Below are 17780 nucleotides of genomic sequence, written 5' to 3' on the forward strand. Positions count from 1 at the left end.
CTTTTGCGTTTTGGGTTGTTTTGATTCCTTGTGTGTTTCAAGCAGCAGGAATTTTGTTTATCTGTCTCCAAGGAACCGAAGCGACGACAGCTTGGTTTAACCAGCTGGTTTAGGTAGCGCGCGCACGTGCACGAGTGTGAACCAGGAAGATGGCAAGTGTTGCGTCGACCCCATCGTGTCTTCATGTTTGCCATGCTGTTGGTTGATGACTGTCACCGGCACGGCACATACGAGGTTTCCATACCAATAGTGACCCGTCACATGACAGATCATAATCTCGACTCAGAAGGCATGAAAAAAACACCAAAATCATGTTTATCATTTACTACCTCTAATATTTCTACTAAACTGAATAGTCAAAAGTTTAATCTGCTTTTGTTTTTACATGGATGGAATTCTTGTTCCTAGCACATAATCCTGGCAACACGGGCATTGACAACCCACCAGCAGCGGAAGAAGATGAAGGTAGTCAAACCTATGATCCGAGTTTTTGTTATCTCTTCCAAAACTGAGCGTTCTAACCATACGTGGATATGTCTATTGGGTCCCCTCTCGACTAGGTAGCGCATTTCCTTAGGTAGAGGGCCAAGCGTGAGCGCCACCTTTGCACCTTGCGCTCCCTTGTATCAATAGCTAGAACCCATGACTTGGGGTGCATCAATTTCTCCCTCGCTGTCGATTATCAATCTCGTTCATGCCAGTAACGGGATCAGAGACACAAAGGTTCTGCAAGTCTATCGGTGGCTCGGATTCCGGGTGGTCGTCGAGGAAGATGTCGGAAGCTTGGAGCGTGCCGTCCATGCACCAATCATCCTAGGAACTACTCATCTCGTTGTTTGTCCACGTGGCGAGTGTCCAATTTTCGATTCGGGTGCGAGGTGACCCAGTTTCTTTGTCATACATAACAATGGCAGCCTTGAAACCAACCCCGACCAACCTGAGATGTCCATCGACGAAGGCGATACCATGTTGAGGTGGTTGGGCGGGGATAAAAACTGTGGAATTCTTTGAATATTTTTTTAGACATTTTTGGTTTTTTTACTATACTAACATGTGGGACCAAGTCCTCCTCAGCAAAATGACACTTGTATTTTCCACCTCAGCTCTCACAGGTGGGTCCCAATATCAGTTTCATGTTAATTCGTTGTAATTGCGCCATTTGCTCGAACTGCAAAGAATTACGCCCAAGATGGTAAATTTACGCTACCAAAATATAAAATGGTACTATCTCGTAAATTTCGACTAGATTGCGGTAGTTTTATGCTATTAACTCTGCTTTACCTATTTGTATCTATACCACGCTGTGATAGAGTCTCATGTTTAATTTTGTAAAAAATAAGTTTATTTGAATACATTTAAAACAAGCATAACTAAGGTAATTTTATGTTCATCTATTATTATTATTATTATTATTATTATTATTATAGTATATATGGTTCCATTACCATGTGTAGAGCACATACGTGTTGTGAACTTGGTACGGATTCTAACTTGCAAGAAAAAATTTCCGATGGTTAGAAATTTTTATCGGTATAGGTACCTAACAATAAACCAGAACCACAACTAAGATATCTATTTGATTGTACGATTTATAGATCTCTATCATGGTAATTGTGGATATTAACATATATACACTAACACACATACACACATATATATACAAATACACCATATAATTTTAGCAATGTGCAAAAAATAGTTTAAGTAAAACTTTATTGCAACATAAATTTAAATTATCACAAGAAAACTATGTGTTATAGATAAATTACAATTGAGAGAACTAATATCCGGAAATAGTGTTATGTGGTTAGTTAAGCAGTCTAAGTTATCTAAAATTATACTCAATAAGAATAAAATATGATAACAATAAGTTTAGTACAAGTATAAAAGTTATGTACAAGTATAAAAGTTATGTTACACCGATGGGAAATCGGTACAAAGAATACTAAACTACGGAGAAGCAAATGAAAGAAAGAACAAGAATCAGAAATCTAAAAACCAAAGTGATTGTAAGGTTGTACCCTAGGAGGGAGGATCCCGGCCGCCTGGGGGTGGTGACTCTCCCTGTGCGACAGGCAGCAGTTGACACAAAGGGAAATCGTGGGACAAGAACCTCGCAAGGTAAGGCGGCGGAGGAGGAGGAGGAGGAGGGAGGGTGCAGCGGCCATGGTGGGCGGGCGGGGTAAGAGCACGAAAGAAGCTGAGAGACTCGGAGAGAAGCTAATTGCTCATGATCTGGTTGGCCGAGGGTGAGTGCGAGGGAGGCAGACGATATGGGATGGGGAAGAAGGGGGTTCCATTATTTAAACATCAGCGCTAAGGCTAGTTTCCATTTGGAGTCGGAGAGACGAAATCGGCCAAAAGGCCAAACCGACATACTCTCATTCTTGATCATCACAACAAATCAAGCTACTCACGGCCGTAAGGTTTAACATATTTAAGTATTATGGGTTGAACTATTGTTGCTTTGATATTCCTATGCATTAGCCATATAATTATTGCAGATATTGTTGCTGAAATGCTTTTGTCGTTGATATTGTTGGTGATATTTTGTTATGGTAGTGAAATGTTGATGATAGTGTTGCTCAAATACTGCTATAGGGCCCGAAATGTTGCTGAAGTGATTAAATGTTGTCAAACTATTGTTGTAATGTTGTTGTTATGTTGAAATATTGTTATACTAATGTAGATAGTGTCTAAACCCATTGATATCCATGGATACCCGAATATCCGACGGGTTGGGAGTAGTAATCGAGAACTTGATGAACATACCAACCAGTAAGTGAATCCGTAAGTGGGGGAAGAGAGGCTATATCTAGCTTTTCCTGCCTGGTGAGCCTAGTCTTTCCATGATTTCAGTTCAGAAGGACTATCTGAATGCCATATATCCATGGATACCTTTGTGGGCGGGTCAGACTGAGGATGATGGGTATGGATTTGGTTTTAGTATATCCGTCTAAACCCGCTCCATCGCCATTCTTACCGGGGGCGCCAGGGGAGCTTAGGCCTGTAGCAGCCTTAGGGAGCCGTTGAAGCATGTAGGACGGCGACCGATTAGGGGATTCGCCTCGAGGAGACGACCCGAGGATGTGTACTCAACATATCATGCTACTCAACACAAGCCTAGGCGTGAACATGCTTTGTCTCATGATCATCCACAGCTTCCTTATAACGATTTCCTCACGACAAAGCACTATAGTCAATGTAGTGATAGAATATGTGTATAATAGGTTAGCTTTGTATTTGTATCTAACCATGTATTGTACCCCTGATCCATATATAATGAGATGAATAGGCCGGTACACGTTGTGCCGAGCCAGCCCACAATACACTTTTCCATCTAGGTTTTCATGGTATCAGAGCTAGCCCTGACCTAACCGACGCTTCCGCCTTCCGCCGCCGCCGCCGTGCGCGATGACTGCCACCGATGCATCCTCCTCGAGCAGCTCGGCTCCAACTCTTCCTCTCGATCCACCGTTGACCACGGTGGAGTCTTCCGCGCCGTCGACCACGGTGACTACGGTGCCACCTGCTGCGCCCTTTGTCGCGCTTCCTTCCGCGCCGCCATCTGCGGCGCCGCTGCTGCCGGGTTCCTATACCACGGCTCCGCCGTATTCCCTCTGGGGAACAAACGCCCTCGCATCGATCTACACAGATGCCCTGTCCATGGCGTCGGCGGGCTCTCTCTCAGGCTTCGTTGCACCGAGCTCAACCTCCGGCCCGATCGCGCGTCCCACACAGTTTGGGGCGGGGACCTCCTTCGTCAACGCCCCTTCTCCCACCTTCGCCAACATGTCTATGCCGGGCATCATCAACATCCAGTCGGCGATCACCATCCGCCTCAACAACGAGAACTACTTGTTCTGGAGGGCGCAGGTTGCTCCTCTTCTCCGCAGCCAGATGTTGATGGGATACTGTGACAGATCTATCCCCTGCCCCCGGAACATGTCGGGGTCATGCACACCGGCGTGATGATACCGCAGCCCAATCCGACCTACCAACACTGGATCCAACAAGACCAGTCCATTCTCTCGGTGTTCGTCTCGTCCATGACCGAAGGCGTACTTGGGATGGTGATGTTCACCAACTCTTCTCGGGGGGCGTGGGAAACTCTCAATGGTGTGTTTGCATCCACGTCCATTGCTCGCTCCTCCGGCATTCGCCAACAGATGGCGGAATTGAAGAAGCACGATCAGACGATCAACGTGTACTTCCACAGGATGAAGGCCCTTGCTGACAAAGGATTAACTTGTCAATGCCTACGGGTTGTAGACTAGGGTTTAGTTAGAAGTAGAGGGCAAGTAGATCTCGAAGGTTTCAGCCGAAAAGTACTCGACGATATGAAAACTAGGGTTTGTGAGACAATGAATCGATGCTTTCTTTGTCCCTCGACTCCCCCTTATATAGGAGGTGGAGCCGAGGGATTTGTGATGTACAAGATACAGAGTTCGGGAAGGTTTCCAACTCCTCCCGCAATATTACAAGTGTTCTCTCCTAATACAACTCTAGCTTTCCTTAACTAGCAAGTTACGCTTCTGAATTCTTCTTATCCTTCGGGTCGTGGGCCTTCAGTAAACCCCGGGTACCATCTTCGGCAGGCCCATTGGGGATGCCTATGTCAGTAGCCCCCGAGATTTTGCTTGAATCGTAGAGTCAAGGAAAATCTCCACCTTTATATTTATTCGATAACTCTGAATTTTATCACATATTTTTGCATACAAATTTCTATATTGTACAGGGATAATGGTAGTTGGGGCTAGTTCATCTGACGGATCAGGTACTAGTTAACTGCTCTAATGGCAATCCGCAAAAACCTACTTCAAGATCACGTCCCTGGACATGATCTCGGGATATCGGTGTAAACTTCGACAGGTGCCGCTTAAGGTCTTACCATTCTGTCGAGTCCCAGTCATATTTATCGGGTACCTAACGCGTCCGTTAGGATTTTTCTTCGTATTTGTTGATACGGATAAAAGTAGCAAACCGACGTCAGAGACGGCGCCACGCCACACAGAACGGATCCGGGGTCTAACCATCGCAAAGTTTTGCGGCATTCAGAAATTGTTCGCAACTTTGGCGTTCTGAGAATATATTGTCGAGTGCTTTTTCGGCTGTTGGAATAACACATTTTATTGAGTCAACGGATGACTTATATTTCTCTCCCGATGGGAGTATATGTAGAGTTATGTATATAACTCGAAATATGCTCACTTTTTCTACTTCTTTTTCTCTCTCTCTTTTCTCTTTTTTTATAATTTCATCGGGCACGCGAACAGCGTTCCCGATGGGAGTATCCCCCGAGGCTACAACCAAGGACTTGTGCTTGGGTGTAGGCTCCACGCCCTATGTCGCTATATTTTTCACGTGTCGCATAATTTTTCAAATCTCTCGGGTGCGCGAACAGCGCTCCCGATGGGAGTAGCCCCCGAGGCTATGAGCAAATACTTGTATTTGATCATAGGCTCTCGCCATTTCTATTTTGTCTTTCTCGAATTTTTCATTTTTCCAAAGTAGCCCCCGAGCATTTGATCAAAAACTTGTATTTGATCAAAAGCTCTCAAAATAGTCCATAATCCTCTGCTATCGCCCTTTTTTTATGAAGCTGCTTAGTCGAAACTTCCTCTTGTTAATGTGACATCACTGCTGACGATAGCCACGACCGCTGTTCCTGGAAAACGCGAGAAGTTCTCTCTCACAGCCTTGCGGGCCCAAATTACACATCGTATTGACACGTCACGCAAGTGGGGGACACACGTCCTCCGCTTTTCCTGGCGCACGTACTGTAGCGCCTGTGCTTTCTCGTCTGTATGAAAATACTTTTTACACCTTGTCCACGTGTACACCATCTGTCCCGCAATCTCTCAATCCAACGGTGCGTCGATTCACCGCACCTCTATAAAAGGCATCGTCTTCCTCCTCTAGTCCTTTCGCTCGCGCCGCACCTTTGCTTCTCCTCTGCAAAATCCTCCATTGCTCTCATTGCTTTAAGCGCTCCACCACACTCACACGCTTCTCCGCTAGGCTCATTGATGCCACCGCGCGCCCGTTTGACCAGGCACAACAATCCGGAGTCCAAGATGGTGACGGCGGATCTGGGAAGTGCCGAATGGGAAAGATCCAAGATCTCCGCCCAAGATATGAACCTACTGAAGAAGATGGGGTTCAACAAGAAGGAGAACTCCCTCCGCTTCCCCAAGGAGGAGAGCTATCCAAGGCCTCCAATCGAGTATCGGGTCAGTTTTGTTGACCACCTCATCCGAGGTCTTTCTCCCCCAATCCACGAGTTTCTGCGGGGTCTTTTGTTTGTCTATGGGCTTCAACTGCATCAGTTGACGCCCAATTCCATTCTCCACATGTCGATTTTTATCACATTGTGTGAGTGCTTCCTCGGGGTCCAACCTAATTGGGCTCTGTGGAAGCGTATCTTCTGCCTCCGCCGTAATGGCTCCCACAACGTCGCCTACAATATTCGCGGTGTTGTTATCTGTGTTCGCTCTGACGTCGAATATTTCGACGTCAAATTCCCCGACTCTGTCCAAGGTTGGCGGAAGAGGTGGCTGTATGTACACGAAGAAAGCTCCAATCCAGTGGAGGACAACATCGCCCCTTCTGACGGAGAAGCCAAAATCCTTCGCCGCCGTTCTTGGGATGCCGAAGTTACCGAAGCTGAGAAATTTGCGACTGAAGCGCTGATGACTCGCATCCACGAGCTACAAAACACCCGCGGCAAGGAGCTGTCGGGTATTGAGATCACATCGTATTTCCTTAGGATTAGAGTGCAGCCTCTCCAGGCTCGCAAAAATCCCCTCTGGAAGTATGTTGGTGAAAAAGACGTCGACAGGCTCTCAAAAGATCTTCCTCTGAAGGATTTTGAGAAGCTTATCCGAAGAATCTCATCGCTCAGCAAGAAGGATCCAATTCCATCTTCTTGCCGCATTACGCCATATAGTGGCGCCAATCCCCTCCCCGAGGTAATTTTTCCTCTTGTTTGCTATATTGTCTCCTCAAATTTTACTATTTGTCGACTGCTATCTTTTTAGCTTTTTGCACAACATCGTTTTTTATCGACACTCTTTCTTTGTTTTTTCTCAGGACCACCATGTTCTTGCTTCTCTTCCTCCTCTTCCTGAGGGTGGAGAGGTTGAGGACCGTACCGTTGTCGATGATGACAACCAGGGTACCTCGCGCCCTGAAAGTGAAGTCGCGGGTTCTCACAAATCCGCGGCTTCTTCTGAAAAAGACGCTGATTCTGAGGCCACTGCCTCGACACATTCCCTTCCTCCTGCTGTTTCTCCAAGGAACAAAAGGAAAAGGGACGACGTCGAAGATTCCGGCACCTCCAAAGCCGAAGAAGCTGCTCCTTCAAATCGGAAGGCAGCTTTCGATCCATACCTTGATGCCCTCGTCAGCTCGTAAGTTACCCCTTGCTTCTTACTGTTTTTGCTCTTAACGTTTGGTGTCTATCTTGCTTCTTATACTGTCGCCATTTTACTGTAGTGGTGACGAGGAAGAGGCGCAAGCTATTGATGCGACTGCTCGAACGAGTACGTCGCATACTTTAGTTGTTTCTGAAGTGCACGTTGAAGGAGAAGAATCTTCGCCTCCTCAACAGCCTACTCCTCCTGCAAGCCCCCATGTCCCTTCGCCAAAAAGGGCGAGGGTTGAATCAATCACGGAGCCTGCCTTACAATTGGGTAGCTCCTCGACTCCTCTTTTGGATGATGTAAGTCCCTAAATACTTTCTGATGCTATCGGTTTTTTCATTGTTTGCTTCTTTTCATTTTGTGCTGTCAAGCTTTTGACTATATTGAAGCTTTCTTTCTCTATCTTTCTTTATCAGCCTTTGATTAAGGAATTCATCCGCTTCGGTGCCCAATTCGTCGGGTACCGTGAATATGCTAGCAAGGCTGAGGGTAATATTTTTCTGCTTCTCCTGGCCCAACGCGCAGGCCCCACCCTGTCAGGAGGCCCGCGGCGTGAGAAACACTATTGGGCTGGCTTTCCCCCATTTCAAACCATTTAGGCCCATTTGCTTTCCCGCCTAGCCCATTAGTCCATTTTCGAATTAATTTGATTCAGTGAAATTCAATACTGGTCCTTTGCTAGAATAAATAGTTTCAAATCTACAAGTCCAAATTTGGTGATTCAAAATGTTCCAGAATCCTTACGAAATGATCTAACTAACCGCACTAGTTTCAACCTCATAGCTTTTCTATAATTTGAATAGCAAAAATAATAAGTCAGAGACTTTTCAGACTTCAAATAAATTTATAAAATCAACCCTAATGAATTTTGAAGTGAATACAATTGCTATAATTCAAATTTCAACCCCTCTAATTTACTATTTGAAAATATGATATGGTTTCTGTACATGATCATGGGCTAGAGCAAAATATTAGCTATGTATTCAATTCTAGCCCATTTCCAACTATTTCAAAATTTAGGATTTCAACTCTATGAGGTGTAGCACCTCATTTAAATCACCTTCCCAAGTGTTATGAAGTAATGTGAGGACCTTAGTGGCTTGGTCTCATAATTGCTCACTTGAGGATCTTAAATTATATAGTTGTTTAAATGGCATGAGATGATGAATCCCATTTAAATCATTTTTCTCAAATGATAAGTGTGAAGTGTTGACCTTGGTCAACATGTGATCATACATGGTTATTTGAGAAGATAAAATCTTAACAAGATTCAATGAGAGGAAATTATTTCTCCCAAACTAAAGAGAAACCCTAATCAACATTTCAACGGGAGGAAATTATTTTCCTAATACTAAATAAGGAAACCCTAGCATAATTTTGGATAAATATCAAGTGATGATGCTAGATCATTTTGAGTGAGACATTAAGGCTAATTAAGTCTACTTAAGTATTGTTTGGTGATTGTATCCTCGTATTCGTTTATAGACGCTAGTACCGGAGACTATAAAGAGGAAGAGGTCTTCTACCAAGAGGAAGAAGAAAACTTTGATCACCTCACCAACCAAGGCAAGCTATTACCAATGCAAGCTAGCTAATGCAAGTTATATTGTTGCAAGCTCATATTCTTGTAAAGTGCAAAGCTCTACAAGAGCAAGGCACCATTACATTTTACTTTATGATCCTATCCCAAGTTTTTACTTTACAAGCTTTATTGGATTTTATTTATCAAAGTTACTTTTTGATTTATGATTCACTTGGTTTAGTTATGGAGTAGTACAAGAGCATCACACTTAGCCTAGAAAGCTATAAGTTATTTAGCACCCCTCATAACTAGTTGCTAGTGCTAAAACATTAAAAGTGACTACTCTAGATGGGAACTTGTGAAATGAAATGACTTTGAAAACCTTGGAATGATGAGTCATTCTATTGAGAGATTTTGAAGGTGAATATGACTTGTGAATGACTTGGTGAATTTTACAAAACTGATGGTTGGGTTCGGATGCGATACCATTCCAATTCTTAAGTACCCCCACAATACCTGAATCTGGGTAAGGCTTGACTGGAAACTTATGTATTTTAGTATGGGTTCCCTATGAACAAGTGATACGTCTCCGACGTATCGATAATTTCTTATGTTTCATGCCACATTATTGATGATATCTACATGTTTTATGCATACTTTATGTCATATTTGTGCATTTTCTGGAACTAACCTATTGACGAGATGCCGAAGGGCCAGTTGCTGTTTTCTGCTGTTTTTGGTTTCAGAAATCCTAGTAAAGAAATATTCTCGGAATCGGACGAAATCAACGCCCAGGTCCCTATTTTGCCCGGAAGCATCCAGAACACCCCGAGAGTCGCCAGAGGGGGGGCACAGGCCCACCAGACCATAGGCCGGCGCGGCCAAGGGGGGGCCCGCGCCCCCCTATAGTGTCGTCGCCCCGTTGACCTTCTGACGCCGCCTCTTCGCCTATATAAAGCCCCTCGACCTAAAACCTCGACACGAAAAAGCCACGGTACGAGAAACCATCCAGAGCCGCCGCCATCGCGAAGCCAAGATCTGGGGGACAGGAGTCTCTGTTCCGGCACGCCGCCGGGACGGGGAAGTGCCCCGGAAGGCTTCTCCATCGACACCGCTGCCATCTCCACCGCCATCTTCATCACCGCTGCTGCTCCCATGAGGAGGGAGTAGTTCTCCATCGAGGCTCGGGGCTGTACCGGTAGCTATGTGGTTCATCTCTCTCCTATGTACTTCAATACAATAATCTCATGAGCTGCCTTACATGATTGAGATTCATATGATGATGCTTGTAATCTAGATGTCATTATGCTAGTCAAGTGAGTTTTACTTATGTGATCTCCGGAGACTCCTTGTCCCACGTGTGTAAAGGTGACAGTGTGTGCACCGTGTGGGTCTCTTAGGCTATATTTCACAGAATACTTATTCACTGTTATGAATGGCATAGTGAGGTGCTTATTTATATCTCTTTATGATTGCAATGTGTCTTGTATCACAATTTATCCGCGTGCTACTCTAGTGATGTTATTAAAGTAGTTTATTCCTCCTGCACGGTGTAATGGTGACGAGTGTGTGCATCCATGTTAGTACTTGGCGTATGCTATGATTTTGATCTCTTGTAGATTATGAAGTTAACTATTGCTATGATGGTATTGATGTGATCTATTCCTCCTACATAGTGTGAAGGTGACAAGTGTGCATGCTATGTTAGTACTTGGTTTAGTCGTGTTGATCTTTCATGCACTCTAAGGTTATTTAAATATGAACATTGAATTGTGGAGCTTGTTAACTCCGGCATTGAGGGTTCGTGTAATCCTACGCAATGGTGTTCATCATCCAACAAGAGAGTGTAGAGTATGCATTTATCTATTCTGTTATGTGATCAAAGTTGAGAGTGTCCACTAGTGAAAGTATGATCCCTAGGCCTTGTTCCTAAATATCGCTATCGCCGCTTGTTTATTGTTTCACCTGCGTTACTACTCGCTGCGTTACTACCGCTTGTTTACTCGTCCCGGGAAAAGCACTTTTCCGGGTGCCGTTGCTACTACTTATTTATACCACCCGTATTTCACTATCTCTTCGCCGAACTAGTGCACCTATTAGGTGTGTTGGGGACACAAGAGACTTCTTGCTTTGTGGTTGCAGGGTTGCATGAGAGGGATATCTTTGACCTCTTCCTCCCTGAGTTCGATAAACCTTGGGTGATCCACTTAAGGGAAACTTGCTGCTGTTCTACAAACCTCTGCTCTTGGAGGCCCAACACTGTCTACAGGAAAAGGAGGGGGCGTAGACATCAAGCTATTTTATGGCGCCGTTGCCGGGGAGGAAAGGTAAAAGGCACTCATACTTCGGTTCCAGGTAACGATACTTTTCTCGGCGCCATTGTGTTTGTGCTCGAAGCTATTTCCTTTAGATCCTGCAATTGCATCTTTTTGTTTCTTGTTTACACTAGTTAGGCATAATGGAAAACAACAAAAATATGAGAGATCTTTATGAACTTTATCTTGAATTAGGACATGATGTGTTTGAAGAGAAAATTAAAAAACCCATGGAACTTTATATGCATGCTAATGGGAATGTTATTAATATGAATGCTTTGAACACTATTGTTGCTAATGCTATGGAAAATTCTAAGCTTGGGGAAGCTGGTTTTGATGAGCATGATCTTTTTAGTCCCCCGGGCATTGAGGAGGAAATTTTCTTTGATGATACTTTGCCTCCTATTTATGATGATTATAACGATAGTAGTCTTTTGGTGCCACCTACTATGGAGAGTGAATTTGATTATGATTACAATATGCCTCCTATATTTGATGATGAGAATAATAATGATAGCTACTTTGTTGAATTTGCTCCCACTACAACTAATAAATATGACTATGCTTATGTTGGGAGTAGTAATAATTTTATGCATGAGACTCATGATAAGAATGCTTTATGTGATAGTTATATTGTTGAGTTTGCTCATGTTGCTACTGGACATTATTATGAGAGAGGAAAATATGGTGGTAGAAATTTTCATGTTACTAAAACACCTCTCTATGCGCTGAAATTTTTGAAGCTACACTTGTCTTATCTTCCTATGCTTGTCACTTTGCTCTTCATGAACTTGTTTATTTACAAGATTCCTATGCATAGGAAGCATGTTAGGCTTAAATGTGTTTTCAATTTGCCTCTTGATGCTCTCTTTTGCTTCAAATACTATTTCTTGCGAGTGCATCATTAAAACTGCTGAGCCCATCTTAATGGCTATAAAGAAAGAACTTCTTGGGAGATAACCCATGTGTTTATTTTGCTACAGTACTTTGTTTTATATTTGTGTCTTGGAAGTTTTTTACTACTGTAGCAACCTCTCCTTATCTTAGTTTAGTGTTTTATTGTGCCAAGTAAAGTAGTTGATAGAAAAGTTCATACTAGATTTGGATTACTGCGCAGAAACAGATTTCTTTGCTGTCACGAATCTGGGTTGTTTTCGCTGTAGGTAACTCAGAAAATTATGCCAATTTACGTGAGTGATCCTCAGATATGTACGCAACTTTCATTCAATTTGAGCATTTTCATTTGAGCAAGTCTGGTGCCTCGATAAAATTCGTCAATACGAACTGTTCTGTTTTGACAGATTCTGCCTTTTATTTCGCATTGCCTCTTTTGCTATGTTGGATGAATTTCTTTGATCCATTAATGTCCAGTAGCTTTATGCAATGTCCAGAAGTGTTAAGAATGATTGTGTCACCTCTGAACATGTTAATTTTTATTGTCCACTAACCCTCTAATGAGTTGTTCTAAGTTTGGTGTGGAGGAAGTTTTCAAGGATCAAGAGAGGAGTATGATGCAATATGATCAAGGAGAGTGAAAGCTCTAAGCTTGGGGATGCCCCGGTGGTTCACCCCTACATATTCTAAGAAGACTCAAGCGTCTAAGCTTGGGGATGCCCAAGGCATCCCCTTCTTCATCGACAATATTATCGAGTTCCTCCCCTGAAACTATATTTTTATTCCATCACATCTTATGTGCTTTGCTTGGAGCGTCGGTTTGTTTTTGTTTTTTGTTTTGTTTGAATAAAATGGATCCTAGCATTCATTGTATGGGAGAGAGACACGCTCCGCTGTAGCATATGGACAAGTATGTCCTTAGGCTCTACTCATAGTATTCATGGCGAAGTTTCTTCTTCGTTAAATTGTTATATGGTTGGAATTGGAAAATGATACATGTAGTAATTTGCTATAATGTCTTGGGTAATATGATACTTGCAATTGTTGTGCTCATGTTTAAGCTCTTGCATCATATGCTTTGCACCCATTAATGAGGAAATACATAGAGCATGCTAAAATTTGGTTTGCATATTTGGTCTCTCTAAGGTCTAGATAATTTCTAGTATTGAGTTTGAACAACAAGGAAGACGGTGTAGAGTCTTATAATGTTTACAATATGTCTTTTATGTGAGTTTTGCTGCACCGCTTCATCCTTGTGGTTGTTTCAAATAACCTTGCTAGCCTAAACCTTGTATCGAGAGGGAATACTTCTCATGCATCCAAAATCCTTGAGCCAACCACTATGCCATTTGTGTCCACCATACCTACCTACTACATGGTATTTCTCCGCCATTCCAAAGTATATTGCTTGAGTGCTACCTTTAAATTTCCACTCTTCACCTTTACAATATATAGCTCATGGGACAAATAGCTTAAAAACTATTGTGGTATTGAATATGTACTTATGCACTTTATCTCTTATTAAGTTGCTTGTTGTGCGATAACCATGTTTCGGGGACGCCATCAACTATTCTTTGTTGAATATCATGTGAGTTGCTATGCATGTCCGTCTTGTCTGAAGTAAGAGAGATCTACCACCTTATGGTTAAGCATGCATATTGTTAGAGAAGAACATTGGGCCGCTAACTAAAGCCATGATTCATGGTGGAAGTTTCAGTTTTGGACAATATCCTCAATCTCAAATGAGAAAATTAATTGTTGTTACATGCTTATGCATAAAAGAGGAGTCCATTATCTCGTTGTCTATGTTGTCCCGGTATGGATGTCTAAGTTGAGAATAATCAATAGCGAGAAATCCAATGCGAGCTTTCTCCTTAGACCTTTGTACAGTGCGGCATGGAGGTACCCCATTGTGACACTTGGTTAAAACATGTGTATTGCGATGATCCGGTAGTCCAAGCTAATTAGGACAAGGTGCGGGCACTATTAGTATACTATGCATGAGGCTTGCAACTTGTAAGATATAATTTACATGATACATATGCTTTATTACTACCGTTGACAAAATTGTTTCTTGTTTTCAAAATCAAAGCTCTAGCACAAATATAGCAATCGATGCTTTCCTCTTTGGAGGACCATTCTTTTACTTTTATTGTTGAGTCAGTTCACCTATTTCTCTCCATCTCAAGAAGCAAACACTTGTGTGAACTGTGCATTGATTCCTACATATTTGCATATTGCACTTATTATATTACTCTATGTTGACAATATCCATGAGATATAAATGTTATAAGTTGAAAGCAACCGCTGAAACTTCATCTTCCTTTGTGTTGCTTCAATACCTCTATTTTGAATTATTGCTTTATGAGTTAACTCTTATGCAATACTTATTGATGCTTGTCTTGAAAGTACTATTCATGAAAAGTCTTTGCTATATGATTCATTTGTTTACTCATGTCATTACCATTGTTTTGATCGCTGCATTCATTACATATGCTTACAATAGTATGATCAAGTTTATGATGGCATGTCACTCCAGAAATTATCTTTGTTTATCGTTTACCTGCTCGGGACGAGCAGAAACTAAGCTTGGGGATGCTGATACGTCTCCGACGTATCGATAATTTCTTATGTTTCATGCCACATTATTGATGATATCTACATGTTTTATGCATACTTTATGTCATATTTGTGCATTTTCTGGAACTAACCTATTGACGAGATGCCGAAGGGCCAGTTGCTGTTTTCTGCTGTTTTTGGTTTCAGAAATCCTAGTAAAGAAATATTCTCGGAATCGGACGAAATCAACGCCCAGGTTCCTATTTTGCCCGGAAGCATCCAGAACACCCGAGAGTCGCCAGAGGGGGGGGGCACAGGCCCACCAGACCATAGGCCGGCGCGGCCAAGGGGGGGCCCGCGCCCCCCTATAGTGTCGTCGCCCCGTTGACCTTCTGACGCCGCCTCTTCGCCTATATAAAGCCCCTCGACCTAAAACCTCGACACGAAAAAGCCACGGTACGAGAAACCATCCGAGCCGCCGCCATCGCGAAGCCAAGATCCGGGGGACGAGAGTCTCTGTTCCGGCACGCCGCCGGACGGGGAAGTGCCCCCGGAAGGCTTCTCCATCGACACCGCTGCCATCTCCACCGCCATCTTCATCACCGCTGCTGCTCCCATGAGGAGGGAGTAGTTCTCCATCGAGGCTCGGGGCTGTACCGGTAGCTATGTGGTTCATCTCTCTCCTATGTACTTCAATACAATAATCTCATGAGCTGCCTTACATGATTGAGATTCATATGATGATGCTTGTAATCTAGATGTCATTATGCTAGTCAAGTGAGTTTTACTTATGTGATCTCCGGAGACTCCTTGTCCCACGTGTGTAAAGGTGACAGTGTGTGCACCGTGTGGGTCTCTTAGGCTATATTTCACGTAATACTTATTCACTCGTTATGAATGGCATAGTGAGGTGCTTATTTATATCTCTTTATGATTGCAATGTGTCTTGTATCACAATTTATCCGCGTGCTACTCTAGTGATGTTATTAAAGTAGTTTATTCCTCCTGCACGGTGTAATGGTGACAGTGTGTGCATCCATGTTAGTACTTGGCGTATGCTATGATTTTGATCTCTTGTAGATTATGAAGTTAACTATTGCTATGATGGTATTGATGTGATCTATTCCTCCTACATAGTGTGAAGGTGACAGTGTGCATGCTATGTTAGTACTTGGTTTAGTCGTGTTGATCTTTCATGCACTCTAAGGTTATTTAAATATGAACATTGAATTGTGGAGCTTGTTAACTACGGCATTGAGGGTTCGTGTAATCCTACGCAATGGTGTTCATCATCCAACAAGAGAGTGTAGAGTATGCATTTATCTATTCTCGTTATGTGATCAAAGTTGAGAGTGTCCACTAGTGAAAGTATGATCCCTAGGCCTTGTTCCTAAATATCGCTATCGCTCGCTTGTTTACTCGTTTCACCGCGTTACTACTGCTGTGTTACTACTGCTTGTTTACTCGTCTTGGGCAAAGCACTTTTCCGGTGCCGTTGCTACTACTTATTTATACCACCCGTATTTCACTATCTCTTCGCCGAACTAGTGCACCTATTAGGTGTGTTGGGGACACAAGAGACTTCTTGCTTTGTGGTTGCGGTGGTTGCATGAGAGGGATATCTTTGACCTCTTCCTCCCTGAGTTCGATAAACCTTGGGTGATCCACTTAAGGGAAACTTGCTGCTGTTCTACAAACCTCTGCTCTTGGAGGCCCAACACTGTCTACAGGAAAAGGAGGGGGCGTAGACATCAACAAGCGTCATAGGGGTTATGCCGAGGCTGCCTCCATTGAAAGTGAAATGACGTGAAATGAGGTGAATGTCCTACCCAAGCCCTGTGCAGTTCCCGGGTTGACGGTTGGTCTTCACCGGGAGGCCAAGCTCATGGGGAGAAGTGCCTATACTAGGGTATGTAAATGAAAGGTTAGGATTGGTAGTTTGCGTACCGCGTACGATAAATCAGGGCCAGTTACCCTTGACGAACTATTGCAATTGTTGTGGCACAAGTGTACAACCTCTGCAGAGTTTAACCTATTCGAATAGCCTCGTCCGCGGTCATGGACAGTTGGAAATGCCATACTATTTCATCATCAGAATTTTTCTAAAAATATGATTGGTGACTTGTGACTTGAATTGAAAGGTGACTTTGACTTTGAATCACCCCTGGGATGTGGGAATGACACTAATGTTCCCGCTTGAGTTAAAGTTAGTAAAATGAAGAGGCTTTGATTATTAAAGTGCTTACGAAATAAAACTGGCTTTATGCAAATGAAACTAGAGCTTAGAACCCCCTTACTATAGTTGCTAGTAATTACATTAGTATTAGTTTGCGAGTACTTTAAAAGTACTCACGGCTGTGTCCCCTGGCTATTCAAATGGCCGGACTATGAAGAGGAGTATCGAACCCGGAAGAAGGACAGCAGGGACGTCTACGACAACTAGGATCACTCCCGACGTCAACAGTTGCTCGTGAAATAGATGGACTACTACTACGCTACTTCGCTTCCGCTATGTGTTATGTAATTGATCAATAGATCATCTATTATTGTAATGAGACTGGATCATGTGATCCTTTTTTTTATTTGTAAGACTATTATGGTATGTAATGAATGATGTGTTGTGATATCAATCTATTATGTCTCGCAAAAATAATATTCCTGGGATTGCGAGGAATGGCATAATAGGCATCTGGACTTAAAAATCCAGGTGTTGACAAGTTGGTATCAGAGCCATTGTTGACCTTAGGAGACCCTAGTTAGAATGGACGTCTGAAAAACTTAGTTTCAAAACAAATGAAGTGATTATATAGGAAAACTTATTCTCACTCTTATCCTTGAGATCTTCTTCAAAATAAGAAAGTTATGCTCTATTCTTCTTATACTACTACATAAAATTTTGACACACTACTCACTTCTCTAACATACTCATCATAATTCTTGACAGATGGAGTACACCTGCAAGTCCTATCAACTTGGCCATGGAGGAAACCTAATGTTCGAGAAGGATTTGAAACAAATGGTTGAGTATTTAGGACGCCCGTATCCCGAGTTCTTCGGAATACCCTC

The sequence above is a fragment of the Lolium rigidum genome, chromosome 6, assembly GCF_022539505.1.
Source record: "Lolium rigidum isolate FL_2022 chromosome 6, APGP_CSIRO_Lrig_0.1, whole genome shotgun sequence".
Lineage (NCBI taxonomy): Eukaryota > Viridiplantae > Streptophyta > Magnoliopsida > Poales > Poaceae > Lolium > Lolium rigidum.